Source organism: Chiloscyllium punctatum, chromosome 19 (genome assembly GCF_047496795.1).
Source record: "Chiloscyllium punctatum isolate Juve2018m chromosome 19, sChiPun1.3, whole genome shotgun sequence".
NCBI classification, from domain to species: Eukaryota; Metazoa; Chordata; class Chondrichthyes; order Orectolobiformes; family Hemiscylliidae; genus Chiloscyllium; species Chiloscyllium punctatum.
In genome coordinates, this window is record NC_092757.1 from 15435597 (window position 1) to 15448723 (window position 13127).

A 13127-nucleotide genomic window follows, 5' to 3' on the forward strand; every position below is an offset into this window, starting at 1 on the left:
AAGACATAACTTGTAATATTTTCTGAAAATATGCCAATGGCAAAACTAAGAGAAATAAATGTGCACCTTTCTTACAGTTTGATACCAGATAATTGAGGAAAGGGAAATAGCAGAACTACAGAGCAAATACTTCAGATGTGTCACCACAGAGGAAAACAAAACAAAAAACAAAACTTCCTAGCAATAATAGGGATCTTTAGTCTGGTGAGAAAAAGGGAATAGAATGAAATTAGCAACTAAACAGTTTAAAGAAAGTATCGGACTGACATTAATGGGCATAGTCAAAATCAACAGAGATTTATGAAATGTGAATCATATTTGAGATAGTGGCTATTAGCAAAATTATGGAGTAGCTATCAATGCAATAAGAGTGGAATCTCAGAAAGATTTTTGATAAAGCCCAAGCCTATTGTGCGAATTCGAATCCTGTGGGACTGAGTCTCATATATGGTCATGGTTTTAGAATGGGAGAGCTGGCAGGAAACACTGAGTAGGAATAAAACAATGTTTCTTTTTTAAAATGGAAGTCCAGGAGGATATCGCAAGGATCGTGGCTTGGGCCCCAGCTATTCCCAATACACATTATATATTTGGTTGAGGGGCTCTTTTGCAACATTCCAAATTCTGCTGACAGCACTGAATGATGTCAGCATGTGAGTGGGTGAGGGGGATGTAAAAAAGCTCCAAAGTGACTGAGACAAGTGAAATTACTGGGAAAATACGTGGCAGATGGAGACCAATGGGGGAGATGAGATGTTGTGCACTTTGATGGGAACAATAAAAAGGCAGCCTCTCATTTGAAAAGGAAGTGGTTGAAAAATGTTGTTCTATGAAGGAACTTAAGCTGCATTTTTGTTTATTTCTGCGCAGCCCTCTAGGTACATGTAGGGCAGTGAGTTCTGAAGCAAGAAGTCAAAACTGCGAATGGCTTTGGCACACTGTATATAGACATTGTACACATGGCACACATTGTAAATAGAACCTGCAAGTGGGGAACTGGAACATTGAAATGAATTTGTATCTCCCTGTACATCAGTCACTGAAAGCAATATTGCAGGAGCAGAAAGCTGGTAGGCAGATAAATGGTGTACTCACCTTCATTTCAGGGGAATTGAGTACAGGAGTAAGAGTATCTTACTGCATCTGTACAGGGCCTTAGTGAGAACCCATCTCGAACATTGTGCAGTATTGTGTGCAGCTTTGGTCTCCTTACCCAACAAAGGACAAACCTGACATCAAGGGAGAGCAGTGAAGGATGACCAGACTGATCTCTGGGATGACATACTTGTTGTGTGAGCAGAGTTTGGGGCGACTGGGCTTGTATTCCATGCCGTTTAGGAAAATGAGTGGTGATCACAGTGAAATATATGTGAAAACTCTGACAGGGCGAGACAGATTGGAAGCAGGGACGGTAATTCCCTGGCTTGGACGTCTAAAACAATGGGTCACAGTATTAGGTACAGACAGGCCACTTTGCATTGAGATGAGAATAAATGTCTGCACTCAGAGAGTGGCGAACCAGGGATACTCTTTCCCAGATCAGGCTGTGGAAACAAAGGCGCTGAATATAAGTAAGGATTTCTGGAAATTATAGGGATATGGAGAGAGCAGGAGTATCGTGTGAAGATAGATCAGCTATCAGTACAGGTTGTTCTCCAATAACGCAGTCGCTGTGTTCCTGTGCAACACTGTGTTGTACAAAATCGTCCAATATTAATAATGGCGTCTATGGGAAAAAAAGAGGGTAAGGGACAAACCCCCCAAATATCAGTAAAAGCAAAGTTAATTTTAGTCTAATACACACACTAGCACAGTCTAAAATACATCTTTAAATCATATATTGTAATGAAACTGTCCTCTAAATGTAACACTTTCAAACTACAGTCACTGACTACAACAGTGTACCTTTCAGCACACTCTTCAACAGAAAGTGCGTGAGGGTGACTGATCACGTGATGCCGATGGGGAAATTCCAGTTCTCCTCAAGATTCTCCCCACAGTTTGAAATAAAGTTATTTCTAAATGGATACTACAATTCCCCGTTTCAGGCTCATTTTCAAGGCTTCCAGAGCGGATTATATTCCTGTTTTAGCTGAACACATTGTTATACATTTTGCAGACAGAGGATCCTGCTGTTGGGTTTTGCTGTTCAGTTGGTTCCCAGCAAGGAATTGCGTCACAATGAACGGGAGTTCACTTTATGGAAAAAGGTTCACGAATCACATTGCAGCCAAATTGTATTTAATCAACATGCGTTATCAGAGAACTGCCTGTATATTAAATGGAGGAGCAAAATTGATGGGCTGAACGGACTACAACAGTTCTCATTTTATATTTCACAATGTTTAAACATATTATGGCATACGAATATTGTATGGGTAAAACTGCATGAAGGAGATGTTCTGCCATTAACGAGCACAGGGAAAGCGCAATGCATTGTGTGACGTACTCATTTCCCGATATTTCTATGCAATCTGTGGGAAAGCTCTGTAAATGTTGTCACAAACCGTCAGACGTTCGGAAGGAGGTCTCTGCAAGGTCAACAGGACACTATTTCCTGCTCCCTTTTCTGACTCCAAGGTTGGGGCCTGGTGTTCTCTCCGGGTATATCCTTTAAGACCTCGGACAATTTGATACAATTGAGTGTCTTGCTTGGGTGTTTCAGAGACCATTGAAGAGTTGATCACATCTCTGTGTGTCTGGAATCACTTTTAGGCCAGACCAGGAAAGCACGGGAGATTCACTTCCTGAAAGTATATTGGGTAAGGGGATGGATGTTTACAATCAACATTGGACACAAGATCACTGTTACTGACACCAGATTTTAGATCTCGATATGCTAATAATTGTTTTTATTATTCCACCAGCTGCCACCAGCTGCCCAAGCATTAGCCTGATCTATATTGGTAATCCAATGACAATTCCACAACAGTACTATCTCCACATGGGGACCTATCAGAAACCACATTGAGCTGGTTATTTCTGTACTGCTTGACAACTCTGTTAAAAAAACTCCCACCAATTTACTGTCGTGATGGGACTGATGGGGTGGTCAGATTGTATTTATTCCCCTCTTAGGGAACTGGACATAGCTGAGTAATTTTCCACATTGCCAGAGAGATGTGAGAGTTGGGACTGGAATGAAACAGCTTCGCCAGGGACACGGCTTGATGTGCAGCACAAGTCTTCGGCCCTGCTGCAGGAATGGTGTCAGGCCCCATTGCTTTTGTCGTATCTACTGTGCTCACCTGTTTCTTCATGTCACCTGCAGCGAATCGAATTGGTTGAAGACTTTCATCTGTGATTCTGTGGGCATCATGATAGGATGAGGTGGATTATCGACTCAACATGTCTGACTGAGGATAGTGCAGATACCACATACTTGACTTTTACACTGACGTACAGGACTGTTCCATTACTTAGGATGGGGATATTTGTGGTGTCCTCTTCTCCAGTAAGTTGTTTAATGGTTCATCGACATTTATGCTTGGATTTGGCAGGATGACAGAGCTTAGATCAGATTTGTTAGTCGTGGGATCATTTCTGCCCCTGAACCAGATGTTACTTCTGCTGTTTCGAATGTAAATTGCGTTAGCTTTAATGCGTTGTCATCAGGTAAATATACACATGGTACTGACCCTGACATCTTCACCCACACTCGTCACTGAACTATAGATCTGCTTGATGATAATAGTGGACTGAGAGTTTATCCTGAGGGAAAGGATACAGATTGTGATTGAATACAATTCTGCTTCTGCTGCTGCTATGACCTATAGCATCAGATGATAACCCAGTTTAAGCTCCAATATCTACGATTCAATTCTACTGACTGTCCCCCAGTTCACACCCAGACCCATTCACCCAACTGCCCTGTATTTACTGATCTACTCTGATTTCTGATGCGGCAACCCTTCCATTTTCATATTCTCATTCTGCTGAAATTCTTTCCTTGGTGTCACGCCTCCAATTTGTTACTTTAACTCAATCAATTTTAGGTACTAATCTGAATCTTTTCCTTTCAGTAATGCCATCTTCTGTATTTGAAGTGAATGTGTTTCCTTCAGTTTTTCTCCCTGACCATGATTCAGAGCACTGCAGTGTCAGTGATGCCAGACTAATGCAGTTTCAGAGTCACGGATCATGTCACCATGCATTATTGTTCAATTCCCAGTGTACGGTGCTCCATGTTGGACAGGATGTTTGAGCATATTTGTCAATTGTCGGTAAAAATTGTTCAAAAACAGCAATTGCTGAAGAAATTGCTAAAGATGTTGCAGAATTTTCTGAAGTGAATGCAGAGTTAAACTTTCAGGTCCATGAACCTTCTACAAAGCTCCCCGTTTCTCCAGCAATTTTTGGTATTTTTATTTCCAGTATTGATCGTTATTTGTTGAATTGAAAAATTGTTCTGTTCCCAAATTCACTTCTGGATAAACTCTGCAGGTCTGTCAGCATCTGCAGTGACAGAGGAACAGAATTAGTGTTTCAAGTCTAGTGTGACACTTTTCAGATCTGAAAATGATTGGAAAATGTGCTTTTAATTCTTATCCAGAGATAGGGAATGGGTGACAGGCAAAAGAGGATGTGACAAAACATAAAAGAAGAGTATGTAAAACTTGTTTAAATTAAGATGTGACAGGGGGAAAGGGGTTCTCTCTATTGAGTGCAAGATAAGGAAGACACAAGCACACAAGGCCATATTGTAATATGGAGAAAGACAAATAACAGTATGAAGGTTGGGCTGAGTATTGTTTTACTGCCATGTTTAATATAGTTTCAAATTTGCAGCACTTATCTTTAAATGTTTGTTCTTGAAGTTAGTATCAGATGGAGTGTAGAAGGTTGTGGACTGACATTATAGAAGTTTATGAAATGATGAGAGGTATGGATCGGGTGAATATACAAGGGTTTTTCCACAGGACGGGAGAGTTCAACCATAGAAGGCAAAGGTTTAAGGTGAAAGGGGGAAGATTTAAAATGGACGAGGAGGCAACGTTTTAACACAGAGGGCGGTGTGGGTATGGAATGTGCTGCCAGAGAAAGAGTGATAGATCCATGTAGAGCTGCAACATTTAAGACTCATTTGGCAAACATATGAATGGGAAACATTTGGAGGCATATGGGCCAAATGAAAATAGATGGGCCTAGTTTAGTTTGGAAAACCTGACCAGCATGGACATTGAGGAAAGCTTTACGCAGAGTCAGTGTGGTTTTGTGAAAGGGAAATTGTATTTTGCACTGTAAAATCATGCAATGTTTTTCTGGAGATGCCTGAGAATGTAACAAGCGGACTTGATAAAGCAGATCTGGCAGATAAGAGGCTTTCCAGTGATTTTCCACAAGGTATAACAGAATAAAAGATCTTACTCAAGACAGAAGATCGTAGGATGACGGATAATGTATTAACATATGATGATGATTGGTTAACACATAGACATCAGACAGTCAGGATTAATGGATCCTTATGATAAAGGTGTATCTGCTGGAGTGCCATACATATCAGTTCGATGGCATCAGTTATTTACAATCTATGCTGATAGCCTGAAGGAGGGAACTGAGTGCAAACTTCCGAGTTTGTGGAAGACACTGAGAACCAAAAGACAGGCTGCTATTTAATGGAGAGGACTTCCAGAAAAAGGAGCAGTACAAAGTGATTGGAGTGTTCCTGTGTATTAAACATACAGTCAACATGCTGATGCAGCAAGTAACCAGGTTGGATCATTAGCCGGCTTCCAGAAATGAAATGGTGGAGTTATTCAGAATCCCTATAATGGTGAGGTGATTATTCATTGGGGTTTAAATGAATGAAGAGGGATACTGTTGAAATATACAAGATACAGAGCGGGCTTGAGAAGGTAGATGTTGAGAAGTTGCTCCCACTCCTGGGCAGAGTGTCGAACTCGAGGACATAGATACCGAATAAGGAACATCGATTTCAATCTGAGATGCAAAGTGATGTATTCTCTCAGAATGTAGTGAATATCTGGAATTCCCTAACCCAGAGAGATTTGGAGGGATACAGGAGTCGGCAAAAGGTGGAGTTGAGCCCTTGAGTAGGTCCGCGATGTTCTTAATAAATGAAGGGGCTAGCCTGAGGAGCCGAATGACCTACATCTGTTACTATTTATTAATTTTACATGTTATGCTTTTGGAAATTAATTGGTTATTTTCCTGGAGTCGTGTTGCACAATGTTGCATTGAGGGACAGCAGGTGATTTGTTTGAGTTAACCGTGGGTGGGGTATAGGGGCTGTATTCCCAGCATATCTAGGTCTGTAACATGACCCACATCTAGAGAAGAGGTTACAGAGAGGTGAAGCCTGGAAAGAGAGATTGGGGGTGGGCGTCGATTCCTGACCCAGGCTGGATTTTCCAAGTACATTTCCAAAAATACACATAACCATCGGAGTGGCCTCGATCTGCCCTTGTGTAGCAGGTGTGAAGGGCTGAATGCAACATCAGAACACAGGGCTGAGGGACACGAGGTGGCCATTCGGCCCTTTGACACTACCCCACCAGTAAATAAGGTCACGGCTCATTCCATTGTGTACCCAGCTGCACTTTGTTCTCCATGCACCATTATCCTTGATTCACCTGTCTATGGAAATTCAGATGAAGCCAGCCTCGACGTAATTTAAAGATTCAGTCCTCCCAAACTTCTGGGAAAGAGAATTCCCACTGGAATGAATGCCACTTGGTGAATTTTCCTAATTATTGCTCTAACTGAGGTTGCAGGGTGCCACCGTTTCCTTTTCTAGTCACACTCCTCCACTGCTCGCAACAAATGTTAAATGTAACCAGGTTGGTGATATGGCCGATCATAAAGGTCTCAGACCAAGTCAGGTTCAGTGACAGGAACAAGTCAGGCAGATTTCTTTAGTCAGCCACAAGTCGCTACTAGAACTAATGGATGTGCATGGTGGATCTGTGGTTTTCACTGCTACTTCACATCCCCAAGGAGCTGGCTTCAATACCAACCTCGGGCGACGCTCTGTGTAGAGTTTGAGCAATCTCTAAGCAGGTATCTCTGTGGGTTTCCTCACAATGCTCCAATTTCCTCCCACAGTCCAAAGATCCGCAGCTTAGAGTGGATTGGCCATGCTAAATTGTCCATAGTGCCCAGGGATGTGTAGATTAGGTCGGTTAGTCATGGAAAATGCAGCATTACATGGATAGGGTAGGGGTGCAGGTCCGGGGGGATGCTGTTCTGAGGGTCAGTGTGGACTTGATGGACTGAATGTATGGCTTTCACACTGTAGAGATTCTATGAAAATGACAATAAATTTGGACTATACCCAATCTGATCCACTCTCGTCTAGGCCTTGTATGTTTCAATAAGATCAACTCTCTTTCCAAGAGTGACATGTTAAGGCCTTCATAATGTAAGGTACTCATTCCTGGAATACGTGAAGTGAAACATCTCCGAACTGCTTCCAATGTAATTATATGCTTTCTCAGATAAGGAGACAAAGAAAAATTAATCTCACACTCAGATCTTGAGTTTTATTTTTGATTTCTCAGTATTGTGGGCCTTTGTAACTCTCTTCCCCACAGAACATTGGAGGCAGAGATATTGAATATTTTTGAGGCACTGACAGAAGGTTCATAAATAACAACGAAGTTAAGGATTATCGGCGATTAGCAGGAATGTGCGTTGTGGGGGAAATGTAGACGGTGGTACCAAATGACATGGCTCCAGAATATGCAGGAATATAAGTTAAAACGAAATGATAATATCGATAAAATGTTAAGGGGGAATCCAAGATGGCGACGATCCAGTAGTTCTGCTTTACTTAGCTCTGCATCACAGCACAGGCCAAGTGGATCTCTAACCCACCCCATCCCAGCCATTTACTTAAAATTCAACACTAGAAAGAGCGATAGAATCTTTACTAATCCCGTTTTGCCAAAGGGAAATGGTAAAATACGGGAAAGGATCGAGTAAGTCCCAACAAGTGGTGCACCCGTCAGAAGCATCGAACATGCCTGAGGCCGTAGCTGCAACCCAATCTGCTCGTTCGATAGACCCAGTTACTCACCAGGCCTTGGTCACTGAGTTCACCAAGTATGTGAAATGATTGAAGCCTTGATTGAAGAAGGATTCAGCCGTGGCTGGAGCCGCTCTCAGCTGTGCTCCAAAAACAGCAACTTGACAGCCTTGGAAACAGAACAGACAATGTCACGCGCCGAACTGCATTGACACAGACCACGGTCGATTCCTCTCAGGAAAGGATCCTCGCCCTTGAAGTATAGGTTCATACCTTAGCTGAACTGGGACAGGATGAAGAATGTTCACATCGTGGTTATGCTGGACCAGACAGCAGGTGGTCACCAATGAGATTTTTCTAGATCTGACTGCTGTGAATCCTTCAGTTCGAAGCTGAAGAGGGACGAGTGAAGACTAAGACAGTTCATCGGGTTATGGCACGCTGGTCAGACTCAGACCAACGCCTTCGCCCTGTCCTTTTGCAGTTACATAGTTATGGGGATAAACAAAGACTAATGCAATCTCAGTGTGGTTTCCAATGGTTTTAATTCACGAGAGCTCCAGGATTAAATTCTTTCAGGACTTTTAAGTAGCAGTGATTCAGAAAAGAAAATCTTTTGATTATATCAAGAGAAGAGTAAGGGATTCAGTATTCCTTACGGAACCCAGCGATGCTTCACATTGCTTTCAATGGATCCATATGGATCCATACACTCTTCTGACTCTTCAGAAAAAGCAAAAACTTTGTCGACATTTTAAAGTAAGCTGGATATTTAGATAGTCAAGTTCTTCTCGTAAAGAAATTTTGTTGAATTTGTCTGGTATTAGCCAGTGTTAAATTAGAGTCAGGCGTGGGTAGAGTTCTTTTAACTTCATCATTCGTATTACTACTCGTTTTCTCTTTCTTTGCTTGTGTCTGGGGTGTGGCTTAAGCTGGAGGGAGTTACAAATGTGGTTGTGATGACGAAGTGCCGACCTCAGGGCAGTTGAAGCCCGATTTTTGTTATTAATTGCCCTGAATGCCATATTGGTAGCGGGCAGAAGATACAGTTTTGGGATATGTAAGCGTCCCCAGTGGGCGGGGAATGTGGTACATTCACCTATCAAGTGTCATTGGCACTTTGGATTTTGTTTCGTTCTTTGTTTTTTATGTGTTTAGCTTTGGAAAGTCTTTAGAGTTTGTTAGTTGTAGTTGTTTTAGTTTGTACAGTTTTTAGACTCAATGAGTCTTTTGTCATTTATGTTCTGCGATGTGTAATTTGATGTGAAACTGTCGAGAGTTCAAATGTTGCTACAGTGTGTTATGGATAATGACGTGCTTAAATGGTGTGCCTGAAACATTAAGGGGAGCCATCTGCCAGTCAAGAGGAAAAATGTACTTTCTCATCTTAAAAAAAAGAGAGGGTGGATGTTGCCCTATTGCAGGAGATGCACCTTGATGACAAGGAACATTTGATGTTACAACAGGGTGGATTTGATCGAGTTTATTTCTCGTCTTTTAATACTAGGAGTAGGAGAAAAGTTAGAATGCACAGGAAGAATCTTTTATTTAAATTACTAGATTGTATTAAACACCCACGGAAGGATCATAATCCTCAAAGCCTTGAACTATGGGAAATAATACAGTATTTTGAATGTTTATTGCCACCCAGCGCACCCTCTTAAAATCTTGTTAGATGCATTTTCCAAAGTAAGTTATCTTAAATCGTGGCACCTTATTATAGAAGGAGATTTCGACTGTCTTATGGTCTCACGGTGGACAGAATGTCCAAATGTCCCCCAATACCCTCGTTTTAATGTAAGCAATTAGTGGATTTGTGTGCAGAGCTAGAGCTGGTGGATGTCTGGAGGAAAATCTGCCTCCCAAGTAGGAGTTTAATTTTCTGCTTTAACCTGCAGAAATGGAACACGAGGGTTGATCGCTTCCCCATCCCTGCCACAATCTTAGATTCGGTGGCATCCTGCACAATTGGGAATATGACCCCAACATACCTGCCCCAGAGGTGGGATAGAATTCAGATAAGATTATGTTGTATGCAGATAGTCTTATGTTTTTGTCAAATCCCACAATTTTGGCAGCTCACGTGATGCAATGCAATAATTCGCTTGTTGCCTTTTCGGGCTTTAAGATTCACTTTACAAAGTTGGAGGCCATGCCTATGGGAGGTATTGGGGAAATACTTGATGTTGAGTGCAAATCCTTTTCAATCCCGGGTGGGGGGGCGGGGGGGGGAGCTGTGGTGGGGGAGGGGTTTCCTATTTCTGTATATTCATTACATCCGTCTTTGATCATTTACTTAACATGAACTATGTCTATTTGTTTGACAAAATTAAACAAGACCATCAAAGATGGGAGGCACTTTCAATATCCTGGCTGGGTCTTATAGTTGGTATTAAAATGAATATGCTTCCTCATTTACTATTCCCCGTGTGAATGCTTCCTTTGACGTTTCCTAGACAGACATTTCGGAGACTTTATGGCTGGTTTAGCTCTTTTATTTGGCACCATAAACAACTCTTTATCAAGCTAACCAAATTGCAACTACCCCACAGATTGTGGGGAGTAGATCTCCCAGATAAAATCTATCAATTAAGCTCTTTATTATCCTATGTTAGTGTCTGGGCTGCTGAGGAGTCAGCGTCAATAGGGCTAGATATTGAACCCTCTCAGACAAAGTGAACCCTTATTCGTCTGTTGGTCTCAGACAGATTGACAACATTTATGGAGTATTGCCATAACCCAATAATTATCAATACTGTTAAAGCATGAATGACAATGCGTCAGATTGAGGGCAATACAGCCAAAACCATGTTTCTTACTCTTATAATTGGTATACTGGGTTGTCCTCGGGGGTTAATGGATTCCAGGTTTAAACTGTGGGCAGCCAGGGGTGTGACTTGCTTGAATGTTTTAGAATTAGTTGAATCCCTACAGTGTGGATACAAGCCCTTGGGCCCTTCAAGTCCACTTCGACCTTCTGAAGAGTAACCCACCCAGACCAATTCCCCTACCATCCTATATTTACCCTGACTAATGCCCAAACCTACACATCCCTGAACACTATCGGTGATTTATCAATGGTCAATTCATCTAACCTGCACACCTTCGGACTGTGGGAGGAAACCCACACAGACACAGCGAGAATAAGTTCACTCCACACAGCCAGTCACCCAAGGCCGGAACCAAAGTCGCGACCCTGGTACTGTGATGCAGCAGTGCTAACCACTAAGCCACCACGTGTTATTTGAGGGGAAAACAATGATATAATTTGATCAAATAATTCGTACGTATGGACTACCTAGTAGAGACCTCTTCTGTTATTTTCCAGATCAGAGATTTGATTTGTTAAAAAAACGCTTTTAACAGACTCTTACAGTTCTGATAGAGAGAAGAGGATGCCTATTGCTTAGAATACACTCTCTGTCAGTATCCCTTATCATTTGTTGGAGAGTGTCCCCTCAGACAAGACTGCAGCTTTGTGATGTCTGCGAGAGAGAGGTGGGGATTCAGAACACTTCGGAGACATGGGAGGATATTTGTGAAAATGCTCGAAGGATTTTGATCTGTAATAGGACACATTCCATGCAGTTGAAAATTCTTCATAGGGTCTATCTGACCCCAGATTGTCTCTCAAAATTCAAAGTGGGAATATCTTCAGCATGTACTAAATGCAGAATGACTACAGGCACTCTTACTCATTGCTTGTGGTCCTGCTGCAGGCTTCAGATATATTGGAGCACTGTGGTAGGTGTGATAGAGTGGATCGAGGGGACTGAATTGGAGGTGGACCTGGTTTCTCTTTTCTTTGGCCTGTCCAGGGTACTTTATACAGATGCACATGGGAAAAAAAATCTTATTTTTTGTTCTAGGAAAAATATTCTGTTTTGTTAGATGTCTGAAACCCCCGGCTCTGTTGGATCGTCGTAAGCTCTTCATGTACCAGTATGGTACACCAAAAAACAGAGATTTACATAAGACATGGCAGCCCTTTTTAGATTACCGCGATACAGGCTTATCTGCCACTCTCAGAAGGGCTTTTATATAGCCATGACGATATTGTCTAATGAATCAACATTCAGAGAGGAAGAACTAGGAACATAAAAATGTGTATCAGTTCATGCTTGTTGATGAACGAAAGCTATCGTTTTGTTATGCTGAGCTGTATTATTTATTCATTATTTATTGTTTATTTTTGTTTTTCTTTTGTCTGTGTTGTGTTTTTAACTTGTTTTGTATGTACATGAAATTGGATGTATTTTTGTTCAGTTTTTTGAGTTATCTTGTTATTGGTTTATTATAATATTAAAAATCTATTTTTCATTAAAATTATATATTTTTAAATGAAAATGCTAACATTGATGGACTAGAGTCCCAAAAACTGTTATTAGAGAGACCACTCATGGTGGATTATATTGAGTATCACCACACCTGGGGTGATGGGGTGAGGTTGAGAGAGCGTCCCCTTCATGGTAACCTCTGTCAGTGTGAGGAACTGAACCTGCTCTATTGACCTCCCTCTGCATCACAAACCTGCCGTCCAGCCAACTGACTGGGAGGCAGTGTAACTGTTACAGACAGAAACACTCACAGACAAAGGGTAAGAGTAACATACATAACAAGGAAAGTGGTACAATGTAGATAACAGTCAAGATAACACCTGAGGGTAAAACAGTTCTCTGTTTGCAATTGTATTTTATAACAAGATGTGTTTAGAAGCTGTCTTTGGTTTAATATCATTAAGGTGAGTCAAGTGAAATAATCAGAATTACCATGTGTAGTTGGATATTTATAACCATAAAATAAATGTAGATTTTTGTTTGGTCTGTGTAATGCATGCTGACCGTTGCATGAAAGTATAAAGATGATGGAATATATTGTTAGGCTTGTCCGTCCCCATGGGAAATGCCCTCAAAAAGTCCGGCGTAAAGGTGCCTGAGTGCAACCTGGTCAGTGACAGGAACCCAGGGTGTTGAATGAGGAAAAGTTCCTGTAACATGGAGTTGAGAAAACCATCAGATCAGCGGGGACCTTATTAAGTGCCAGAGCACGTTTGAAGAGCTGAAATGCTTCAGCATGGATTGAAATGTGTGTTAATTGAAAAACGTACATCTTTACTCCTTCCTCTTATGTGTTACACACT